Source organism: Channa argus, chromosome 5 (assembly GCF_033026475.1).
Source record: "Channa argus isolate prfri chromosome 5, Channa argus male v1.0, whole genome shotgun sequence".
Lineage (NCBI taxonomy): Eukaryota > Metazoa > Chordata > Actinopteri > Anabantiformes > Channidae > Channa > Channa argus.
Genome location: NC_090201.1, coordinates 18320169 through 18332374, shown reverse-complemented (window position 1 = coordinate 18332374; position 12206 = coordinate 18320169). Strand labels below are relative to the sequence as shown.

The 12206-nt window shown below is 38.7% G+C and overlaps 1 protein-coding gene across 14 annotated transcripts in view; it reads left to right on the top strand.

Annotated features, from left to right (window-relative positions):
- Positions 1-12206, top strand: part of atp2b2 (ATPase plasma membrane Ca2+ transporting 2) — a 115795-nt gene that overhangs the window by 33896 nt on the left and 69693 nt on the right. For 6 of the 14 annotated variants that reach the window (XM_067504280.1, XM_067504289.1, XM_067504288.1 and 3 more), the window contains exon 1: positions 936-1135. The exons of 1 other annotated variant lie outside the window; for it this stretch is intronic. The gene's annotated coding sequence lies outside the window, so the exon portion shown is untranslated. Of the gene's footprint in view, positions 1-932; positions 1136-12206 lie in introns of those variants that run through there. 7 more of the 14 variants (XR_010914418.1, XM_067504291.1, XM_067504285.1 and 4 more) reach the window with 2 other exon arrangements.

Below are 12206 nucleotides of genomic sequence, written 5' to 3'. Positions count from 1 at the left end.
GAGAGAGAGATAGTCGTTTGAGGCAGTGAGACTCTTTTGTCCCCTCCTCTCCCTGTAAAGTGTGACAGGATGAGATGTGGGATAGTGATGTGACGGCAACATGACACAAAGCTGTTATCCTCTCCTGTCGTGGCTGGCTTGCTGGATAGCCAGATGAGTGGCTGGGGCAGAACAGGTGTGTTTGTGTGTAGGTGTGTCTCTGTGGTGGATGAGCTGGACACCCACACACACACACACACACACACACACACACACACACACAGACACAGGCAAACAAAAGCATTATGTCCTGCAGCCATCATGTCCACTGAGATTAGCTCTATGCAAGTTAGTGTGTGTTCCATGTTAATCCTGATCTGCAGAAGACAAGAAAAAGCCAGACAACAATCCATGTCCTTGAAAGTTAGACTTCACCACTGTCTTCTCTCTTCTCTACTGTATCTCTGTTTGCTGTTGTTCTTGTTTTTTACCCTTCTCCTGCTTCAGTGAATTCCTTCATCTCCTCCCAGTCTACCTAATCTATTTCCTCTGGTCCCCTCCACCTATTCTTTTTCATACTTCTTCCTTCTCCAGTGATTTCTGTAATGACCTCGGATGCATGTCTACAGTGGGTCTCTTTTTCCTCTATGGGGGCTGCAAAATGTCAAAGACAGTAAGATGGAGATAAAACAAAAGATGTGGAGAAAATGATTGATTGTGTCATATTTGCTCTCTTTTTCTAGATTTTCTTCTATCTCTTCTTGTGAGTTTATCTTTCCATCTATCTATCTTGAGTCCTATATTCCTCTATCTATTCAGGGAAAAAAAAAAACCTTTTCAAGTGAGGAGCAGTCTCTCTGCTATGCACCACTGTTCACACACATGCTCACACGCACAAGCCCACCCCTGCCGCCTGCCAACATGGTACAGGCTGTGCATTGAGACAACCCCAGCTGAGGCGGTAGCAGTGAGAGTGCAGCTTAGCGAGTCTCCACACACACACACACGCACACCTACATTCACTCACACACACATACACACACAGACTGATCACCGCTCTGGTTGTTAGTGCGCTGCTGAATGTGCTGTTGTAATATCATTTTTAGGTGGGAGGATTTTCACGTCATGGTGATGGTGGTGATAACCTTGCTCCCATGTAAGTATACATTCTCTTTGTGTAAAATGTGAATGGAAGAACAGCTTATCTGTGATTGCTGGTTTTGTTTGTTGCTTTTTATCCTGTTTATGTAAATCATATGCATGTCGGGAGGCTGTGATGTGTGAATATTAATCTGTACACTTTGTTCCATGTGTGTCTGTGCTTTGTTCATATGCACAACATGAATACTGTTGTGAAGTGTATAGCAGGTGATCTTTAAGAAAGGGAGCGGAGACATGGGTTCAAAGATGCTCTCGGGTAGAAATACAGTAGTTATCCTGAAGATTGGAACCATTTTTGGCCATCTGTTTTTGACTCATGTATGCATGTTACTGTATGTGGGTCTTTACTCTGTGAAAAACTGAGACTTTTCAGTGAACTGAAACCCCCTTGTCCTGTCTTCTCTCTAGATGAAAGCATTTTACAGCTCACCTAAATCAGTCAGGCCATCTGTTGGCATCATGAATTCTGCTGTCTCTCTTCTCTGTCACACTTACTGACTGGTTCTGTCATAGAAACAGGCTTTGCTGCCGTAACTGATTATGTGTGTTTGCTGGCTAGCTGTCTTCACTGCATTAGCTAATTGACTGTTTTGGCATGGTGACTGAATAAATACGGAACATTATCACCTCTCCTCCTTGATGTGTTAGCTGTCTGCTTTTGTGGGTGACTGGTTGTCTGGTTGGCTCTGTGGTTCTCTACTGTCACTGTCCGACAAATTGATAATTTTACTGGCTGATTTTTTGAATGGTTTCTGAGTTCAGCTGACTGACCCAAACGGTTATTACACCAACTGACTGACAGGGTCAACTTCTTGTCTGGTTGCGTGTCTTTTTGACCACTTCAACCAGTTAGTCAGTGTGTGCACCAAAAAAAGAGAAACAACCAGTCAGCCATTTGCCTAGGCATTGAGTCGTTCGGTTATTCATGCATTCAGTCACTTATGCCTCTCTTGGATCTGGGATGACTGTGTGACCTTAACCATCAGCTCATTGCACCAAGACAGCCAGACATCTCAGAAGCAGATGAATGTCAGTCCTCTTACTGTCTCTTTCTCTTACTCTCTCTTTCTGTAACTCATCCTGTTCGGAAGTCTACAAAACGGACATGTGATGAAACATTTGTTGGAAAAATATCCACACAAATGTGCACCCAGACTAAAAATGGAGGAAAGAAGAAACATCTCATGCAAAAATAGGATGATAAACTATGCACCAGCTGTGTGTTTCTCCTCTAAAATTGTCCTCACACAAAGCTTTACATATTTAAACCACACATTCATGACATATATTCATACTCTAACTTGTGGGTAAAACATTCAAACCCAGAACATCACCAGCCATGTTATTAATGTCAGTTTACATTTTCCATTTCCATATCAGTCTAGGAGCAGACCCTATATGCCAACAGCCACAACATGTGGCTGCATCTGTTTTTTTTAAATGGTGTGATACACAGGGGTGACCAAGGGAAAAATTTAATACTTGCCATGATCGACAGGTTTCAGAACACACAGTGCATCGCAGCTTCCTGTAAAGGGGGCTCGGTAGCTGCAGACCAGTCGGAGCCCATAACATAAAATATTTCATGATGTCTTAAACATGACATAAAAGTCAATAACATTGTAAGTACAGTAAATAAAAGTACAAGAAAAGCAAACAGCCTGAAGAGAAAACCCATACACGTTACATAGCTTAGAGTGAATGTGTTAGTGTCGCACTGCATTCAGTTTTGCAGTGTCATCATCACCTCTGTGTAGCATAGCAACAAACACATTGGTAAAGCAGACTTGACAGTAGTTTTGTTGGAGAACCAAATCCTAAATTGGAAACATGAGTGAAGGACAGTTACTGTAAGTATTCATTTATTTCTTCTTGTGTTGTTGGTATTACAAATGACAGGAAATGATAAGTGATGCTTGGCTGTTTTTTTTTTGTTTTTTTTATTTAACATAAATATCTCAGTTTGAGTTTCAAAGTCTTTCTACCAGTGGGAGGTGATGGGTGAGAAGAGTGAGAGGGAGAAAGCTTACAGCCTAAATACAAAAACAGTAGATTAATCTTACTTTTCAAAAGACAATGTAGGTCTACGGATACATGGTGGGTCATACAGTGTGCTATATACACTCACAGGTCACTTTATTTATTTATTTATTTATCTTTTGTTTTTGGAACTGCCCCAAACCATTAAGGCTTAAATTAAACATAGTGCTGGAACCATTCCTTGGGGATTTTGGTTCATATTGACACGATAAAGCGGCAGCTTTGTTGACTGCACATTCATGCTAAACATTCCTGTTCCACCACATCCCAGCGGTGCTCTAATAGATCTGGTGACTGTGGTGCTCATTTGAGTGAATTCATTGTCAAGTTTAAGAAATCAGTTTAGCTTTGCTAGTGTGACTTTTTTCTGTTGGAAGTAGCCATCAGACAATGGGTACACTGGGGTTTTAAATGGATGGACATGGTCAGCAAAAATACTCAAGGCAGGTTATGGCATTGCTCATTTGGTACTAAGGGGCCAAAACTGTGTCAAGAAAATCTCCCCCACACAATTACACCACCAGCAGCAAACTGAAGTGCTGACACAAGGCAGAATAGATCCATGTTTACACTAAATTCTGACCCATTTCAAATGCCACAACAGAAATAGAGACTCTTTAGACCAGGCAAAACTTTTTTCAAACTTTTATTGTCCTAGTTTGGTGAGCCTTGTGAATTGCAGCCTCAGTTTCCTGTTCTTAGCTGACAGGAGCAGTACCTACCTCTGCTGTTGTAGTGTATTTGCTTCAAGGTTTGATGTGTTGTGCATTCAGAGATGCTCTTCTGCATACCTTGGTTGTAACAAGTGGTTATTTGAATCAATGCTGCCTTTCTGTCAGTTCAAACTGCTCAGGGCTTCCTCCTCTGACCTCTGGCATAAGCAAGTCCTTTTCGTCCAGAGAACTGCGCTCACTGAATATTTTCTCTTTTCAGACAATTTTCTGTAAACCCTAGATATGTTTATGCAGGAAAATTCTAGTAGATCAGCACTTTCTGAAATACCAATCTGGAACTAACAACCATTCCATAATACAAAAAATAGGTCACCTTTCATTTTATAACATGAAATACTGTTTTTATCCAACCACAAGTACTTATATTAGTTTTAAAGGAGGCTTCAAACAAATGCTAACTGTAATTGTTACATGGCACACCGAGGTTAGCAGTAAACTGAAATATGTGTTTTTCTTAAATTATCTTATCCAAAAGACTTCAAGTTCAGTTTCTTGTTATTTGAGAATCTGACAGCACAGTCTGTGTGTGAGTGCACAAACACATGTTTGTAGCACAGTGAGAGACATTGAGGAGTAGCTTTTATCTATTGCTGTTCCTCACCTGTAAATCGTTAGAGTTGGGTATGTCACCTACGGATTGGATAGGGATGTTTCACAGGAAGTGGCCCCCAGGCTTATTTCTTGCCAAAAGTGAACTATTTGCTATTTGTTGGTAATTGCATTCACCTTTGTAAAAGTTGATTGAAAATCTTTGGTTGTGTCTTGTTCAGAGCAGTATGCTAAAAATCCAGACATGGTTGATTTACCTTATTGGGCCCTTTATCCTTATCCAGTTTGATAAGTTAAGAAAGAAGGTGCTACACTGTAGAGTAAATTTTAAAGCCCAGTGAGGCAGTGTTTCACTTTGTGATTATGTGATTATTATTTGAGTTATTTAAGTTGATTTGATTGGTAAATATTCAATCTGCTTTTATGCTGATACGAAGCATCTGAATTGCTATTGTTTTGCTGTATAAATGAAGCTTGACTTGTTATCTGTTGACATGTAGACATCAGAATACAATGTATAACTGGAAGAGAGGAAGGGGGTGTTTTGGTTGGCAGTTAGCCACTTGCAGCAAGCTGATTGCTACAGTGTTTTTGAGACCACCACTGGAGACATCACAGTCAATTTATACACTTAATGGCTTTGATTGCCACTGGTGCTCTTCTGCAACATGTCTACTGTGAGTTGGGTTGTGTTGTTTACATGTACCATGTTGCAAATTAATTCTTGGATTGATTTTGACTTTACTACTATCAGGTTTTTTTGCTGCTTAGATGATGAAATAAAGGAACAGGGAGCAATAGTAAAATGGTAAATTCAGTAAATGTGGGATTTGCGGTATTGAGTTTTTATAAGAATTCAGTGTACCCTGTTAAACATAAACCATTTCTTATCTTCGTGTAAAGACTACTAATTCACTTTTGTTAGATTATTTTTGGTATGTTTCCTCTCTTCTCCTCTCTCATCCCCTCCCTCCTCTTCCTCTCCTCATTCTGTCTTTAGTCCCCTTCTAGCACATCTAGCCTGTACGTGTCGAATTTAATTAGACCAATAACTCCCTTGTGATTTCTACAGGCTCATCTGGAGCAAGAAGAGGGCCATGGGAGTCTTTTTTTTCTCCTTTTGTCTTCTTGTGACCTTGCTACAGGAAGTTAATTCATGTGTGTACGTCAGCGTGAGCTTGCTCATGCAAAGGAATGCACACACATCTACACCATTCAGGCATACTGCTATGACCACCTGTGCAAATCAATGAAATCCAATACAGTGGTTCTGCCATGAATTCAACTTTTACAAGCTTATAATTTCTGAGTTTTTGGGCTGAAACTGTCAGAAAGCTGGTAATTCTACTATTTGTTTATTATTGGGGTCAAAGTGGGTAATGTAGTGAAGGTGGTTTTAAAGTGTTGGCCACCTCATTTATTTTAAATAGGGTTACATTAAGACCTTTCTGACATTTTCAACCTAAAAAAAACAACAAGAAATTATAACCTTTATGAAAGTAGAATTCATGGCCACTGTATTGGATTGCAATACATTGCACAGATAGTTTTAATGTTAGACCTGGTCGGTGTATATATGTAAAAGCACTATTGTTTGTGAGGAAACAATTACTAATATAAATGACATTCTTCATATCTCATTCCACCCTCCCATCCCCCAAAACAACGATAAAAAGGTCATGTTTTCTGTCATAATACATTAGATGTGAGCTTGATTGTAATTAAAATCAAGATTTATCGTAGAGAATAGTTTCTGGTTTCAGTGAAACTGGTGCTGTTTTGCTAAGTATAAAATACATTTATTCTGGTGGACTAAAATGGCAGTTATTCTTTTGTAACCCCACATTTTCTTTCTCTTAACAGTTGGACTGTACCGTGTGCATACTGCAGTATCCAATATTGCAACGTTTCAGTTCAACCTTATTTCCCTGTAGAAAGGTGAATTTAAAGCTAGAATAGCATCCTTGTGTCTCCTTCTATTTCTAGTCTCTTTTTTTGGCCTAGTGCTGGTTCTGTTTTTCAGCAAAACCTGGAACATCAGTATTAGTCCCTTTCTTCCTGTGCCCGAACCAGTAGTTGCTCTTCTGAAAAAGTAATTGCTTATTGCTTTATCAGGGCCAAATGTTTTTGCGACTCTTCTTATAGATGTAGTCCTACATGCCTGGTGACACCATTCCACTGATTTGTGAAATATACCAGTTCCTCAAAAGTACATTTCAAGAACCACCATATAATAGGATCCTAATGGACTTCAAGTTCCTCCCTGTAATAAGGCTGAAGCTTTATAAACTACCTGATGATTGTGAGAAAGGTAAAGGAAAAAACTACAGAAACCTGCATCACCTTTATGTTTGCATTATATGTTGTAGCTGCAGGTTCGGAAGTATAGAAGGAAATAAAAATAAAGACCTAAAAAAGTGTGCTCTTGCCAAGTGTGAGATTGCTGAAAGATTTGTCAGTGTCTATCAAAAAGTGTGAAATTTTAAGTGTGTCATCCAGTCAGTCAGTTGATTTGGTTGGTTTGTCCCTTGATACACTTCTATTTTGAGGTTGAAAAAAATCTTGTCATTTTGTGTAAATAAACAATTGTATTCTCTTTTTTTTCTTTTTTTTTTCGGATCTATCTATATGACAAAACTGTTGAGTGCCTTCCTGTTTACCTTAGATGCCATTTGACTATGTACTGTAAGTTCCTGTAGAAGGTCTACCATGCGTTTTGTTAGTACAAGCTGCTTGTCTGAAAAGCATGAGTGTGTCCATGAAATAGGTTTACAAACCTAGGAACAGATAATTTGTAGCTGGGATCCAGGTCCACAGGGGAAAAAAAAGGAATATGTTGATTTTGTTTTTGTAGACACAGATAGTTACTCACATAATTACTATATGTATAGGTATAATCAACCTGGATAATATAATTACACCTGTATGTCAGGGAATAAACCCCAGAAACATTTCAACACAATTATAACAATTTATTCATAGATTGTTAAAATGAGAGAAACTAATGAAAGTGACCTGAAAACACACATGCGCCAATGGTAGGGAGATAGCCAATAGATTTCTTTTCCTCAACACATACAAAAGAAGCTCTTTCCTTACCTCTTACCAACATACTGTTGATAATCTATTCTGAGATACCAATTTTAATGCCACCATATGCAGCAGAAACAACAAGGCTGACATGAAATGAAGTGACATATGGAAAAATAAAATATTTAGAATCTTTCTATGCACATGATTATATATTTAGTAGCCTTTGATACACCACCAAGTTAGACAACCAAAAACCTGAACTTGGAAGTTTAAATTCACAGTTAATGCCTCATTACACACAATCCTTAGGCCATTCAACCTCAAAAATGATGATGACTCAATATGTTTTGCAGGCCCTTTCTTGGTTACAAACCCTCTTAAGCAAGTGTCAGTGCCAGTGCCATTACTGTTCTGTGAGCCATATTATATGTGGACTGCACCATGTGTCATACAGTGTGCGGATTAGTAAAATCCCCATGAGCCCATTTGTCATCTACTTGTTTGATGCATTATTTTCTGAAAGCAGTGAATCAGGTGGTGAAACGGATTAAAACAGAATCATTCTAGGTTTGACAATGTTTACAGGAGTAAGTTCTAATACAGAAGGGCATGAGTGTTGTATGTATTACAAAGGGCACAAGTGTAAAGGATGACCTTCCTAAATGTGTCCTTTAGTTATTTGTACACCATGTTAAAGTCTAACTAACATTGTGTTGATGACACTTTTCAAGAAGCTGCTTCATATTGTAATAATGCACCACAGGCGTGGGTGAACAAGTTTAATTTAACCTGTAATTAGACTTATCATCTACAGTCATAGAGTCTCTGTGGGTCTGCACAATAGTGCTTTGAGCAAAACAGGGCAGGTAAGGATTCCAATTATCTCAGTTTGGCATGTTAACATGTTAACGTTTGCTAATTAGCAGTTAGTCACTAAAGACATCGGTTGAGTAGCATTTAATTTGCATTATTAGTGGCATAAGGTGTTAGACAAATTAAAATGTTGACCTTTGTGAGGAAAAGAAACAAAAGACAACTCACAGGATCATCAAAGCTATTTGTTAGTCAGTCAGAAACCATTAAAGGGCTACACAAGAATTAATGCAAATACATTGATTTGATGCCAAGAAACATTTCACAAAAAAATGTCAGAATATCACCATATTTAATTGAATTAGGTTCTTGAGAAAATCTCGGATAAGCCCCAGGTACTAGACTTACCAGCCAACATTACAGTCAATTTATATTATCTCTATATTCCCATGTATTGTATGACATTTTAGTAAATGTTTAATATCTTGCTGTACCTGTCCATGTACCTGTCATGTTTTGCTCTTATTTATTAATGCCTAACCGAGCTTTCAGGTGTGGGATCTTATCATTTTAAAACAAATCTTGGCTCTGGTTAAAGGAATTACAGGAAAAACGTCAGCTGGCATAGTGATACCGTACTAATTAGCTTCAGTTTAAGGGAGTTTTTTTTTTCATGAGAAGCAGCTGGTATTGATCTTTTTTTGAAAAGATAAACTTCTGTAGCCTATAGTTACTGATGTTCCTCAGTTCCATCCTATCACCATCTACGCCAGTCTCTCTTAATTATAAAATGTGTATGTTCTAATGAACTACAGGATAGCAAAGTTTTAGAGAAGACATATAAAACATTGTTTCACTACATGTCTGTTGTCATAAAATTTACCAGAATTCCCACAAGATGACTGACAGCTACATGCCTTGCTCCAGCAGAATGAGCCTGGGGGTCTTGTTTGATTGTAGAATCCATCAGCAGAGAGCAAACCTTTTACTGGTTTACAGGATGATATCCTACAGAGGCAACCCAGCTTAAGCACAAGAGCATCTTCAACATTATTAAAAATATTTATTATTTGAGAAATAAGTACTGAAACATTTCAGTTAGCTGGTTTGTCGGTAATAAAAACTATAAGTAAGCTTTCATGCTCTGTTTGCTTGTTACATTTCGATATGCCTAGTCATAAAATGCCAGTATTGATCTGGTGACAGCTGTTGATGTCTATTCACACCACTGCTCCTGGCAGGAAAACACTCTACATTTCTTTTGCTTCCTGAGAGCCTGACAGTGTTGCTAATGTTTTATAATGCCATTTGCACAGCTAGTACACCAGAAAATAAAGAAATTCAGGTGGCTATGAATACAGAAAAAACTCCTTAAAAACTGAAACAAGGACCAGAACAAGAAACAAGACACATATGTTTTTGCAAACAATGAAAGAAATTTAATTAAAACAAGAGTGAGTGTGAGTGTGCACTAATGCACGACGGAAAGCATCATCTGTGTATCAGCCACAATTTTCTATAGATGTGAATGATTTGGTTAGTTAGGGCTTCTTTGTTTAGACCAAAGGCTTTTATCACTGAGTGTGTCATTCTCTGTCCTTTAACCCAGTCTTGTTACAGCTATAGCATAACATCAATAATTCCCATTTTCTCACATCCCAGTGTCACTAACACAGTGACTCACAGCAACATGCAGCTATCAGGGGTTGCCTGGCCAACTGCTTGTCTTAAGTAGGCCCTCACCATCTATATGCTGACCCTGGCTAAGCCCACATATGCAAAAGCGCACTGCAGAATGATTGGCGAGGCTAAGGATGCCCAGAGTAATAGCCAGTAAAGGCTTAAAGGATTCATTGGAGCTGGTTAACGTGTCTGTGCTCATCCACCATATGCAAATCATGAAGCACAGTGTTCACAGGGAGACCACAGAGGAAGCTCTGGCTTCCAGGAAATCATGATGTACTGTATTATAATGTATTAGTATTAAATCCTCGATGTCAGTTTTTTTCCCATTAGCCATGTGAATGTTAAATGGATGTGTTTAGCAACGACTTCAACAATCATAATAGTTTGTGTGGTATTGGTCTAAGCAAATTGTGTTTGACTATACTGGACTTCTATAAATTACATTTTATGAATCATAAGTGCAGAAAGCCAGGTAATTCCAAGTGGCTCACATACCCTTCACATGCACACATTTTTTGTTAATGGAATTATGCATTCAGATGTATCTATCTTTCCTCAACTCATCTCTTTCCCTCATTCTTCTGTCTGCTTTATCTTCTCCTTAGCCTGATATAAGTTGGAGCTGCAGTCTTTTGCAGTTGGTCCCCAAAATAACCCTTTTCTTCATCAGACTGTCTGCTGCGCTTAGTTAGCATAACAGCTGCTTTCAACCCAATTAGAGGGCACTGATGGTGGCTGAAAGGAGGCTCTCTGTGTAGTTGTTACATAACGATTCACCTCAGAGACAGTGTCAGTTCACGTCTTTGGATGCGCCTGTGTACGTGTACACTTGGATATTGCAGTGTGCAATTGCACTGCTGCTGCTATCTAATGTGTTCACGTACAGTACATGCATATGTTTGGGGATTCCCTGAATGTTGTGCGCTGCTGTAGACACTTTCAGTAATGATTCACTGCAGAAACAGGCAGTGCAGTGCAGGTTATACAACCTATGCTCATGCAGTAAAGCTACTTTGTATTGCAGTTCCGTTTGACTTCTCAGGCATTATTGTTACGAGTAATTGCTCTCTCTTGCTGTAATCCAAAGTCTTTTAAGATGAGAGCACAAACCAGTCAGAAAAGTCACATATTTAATCTGCATTTCACTTACTCGATATATTTTGTATGTCTCATAAACACATTTGAAATCCACTGATAGCTGTGAAGTAAATTCTAACTCTGTGGACCTTTGGTTAAACATCTTGTTAAGATTTAGTCATTTCTAGGGCTGTAGTGTTGTGATGTTGTGTCATCTATATTTAAAATATGATGTTTATGATGGAGGTGTGCAGAGCAGCTCTGCCATCGTTGAATTCGGCTGCAGTATTATTTGCCACAGGCAGGGGGGGGTATACGCCAACGCTGCTGGTATTAGTGATGGTGCAGTGTGCACAGCTCATGTCTCAGCTCTGCTTCACTGTGCTCAAGGACATTTTAAGACAGACACCGAGAATGTGCATGACTTGACTGTGGGGGACAACAGTGCTTTAAATGCCAGGCACTTTTAATGTCCTGTTAGGATTCCTACATTAAATTCTTCAATTCTCATCAACAGAATAATTTTTACGTGACCTAGGCTAACAAAAAAATTCTATTTAAAAAAAACATTAATTTGAAAATTTAACGTAGATGGTTAAATACAAATAAAGCAGAAAGGAAAAAAAACTAGTGTCCAAAATTCTCACTTTTAAAAACAACAACATTTTTACTGTAGGTGATGCTGCACTTTGTGTAATTAGGTATAGAGGATCATAAGGCAAAATCTGTATGGTGTCAGATGCTCTTAACATCTGTCCATGGAGCTTGACATTTATTGTTGTTTGCATATGGTGTTATTTAAATGTTCTCACAATTTAAGTAAAAAGCTGTTAATTATTGTAAAATCTGTGTCTCATCATATGCTACTCATTACTCACTGTCAGGCCATGGGGAGCGTGCCAGCAATTACACTGACAGAGTGGCAACTAGGAAAGGAGGTACACAGAAAAATGGCAAAAAAAAGTTAGAGTAGGGGGAGTGTATATGCACTGACCAGAGCAAATGACAGTGGTGGTGGTGGAAATATAGTAATTTGCAAGGTGCTAACAAAATCATTCCACATCCACAACACTTGGAGAAAAAAGTTTCTGTCTTCATTAGAATCTGTCAAATGCTTTCCTTTTCCAAGCAAAG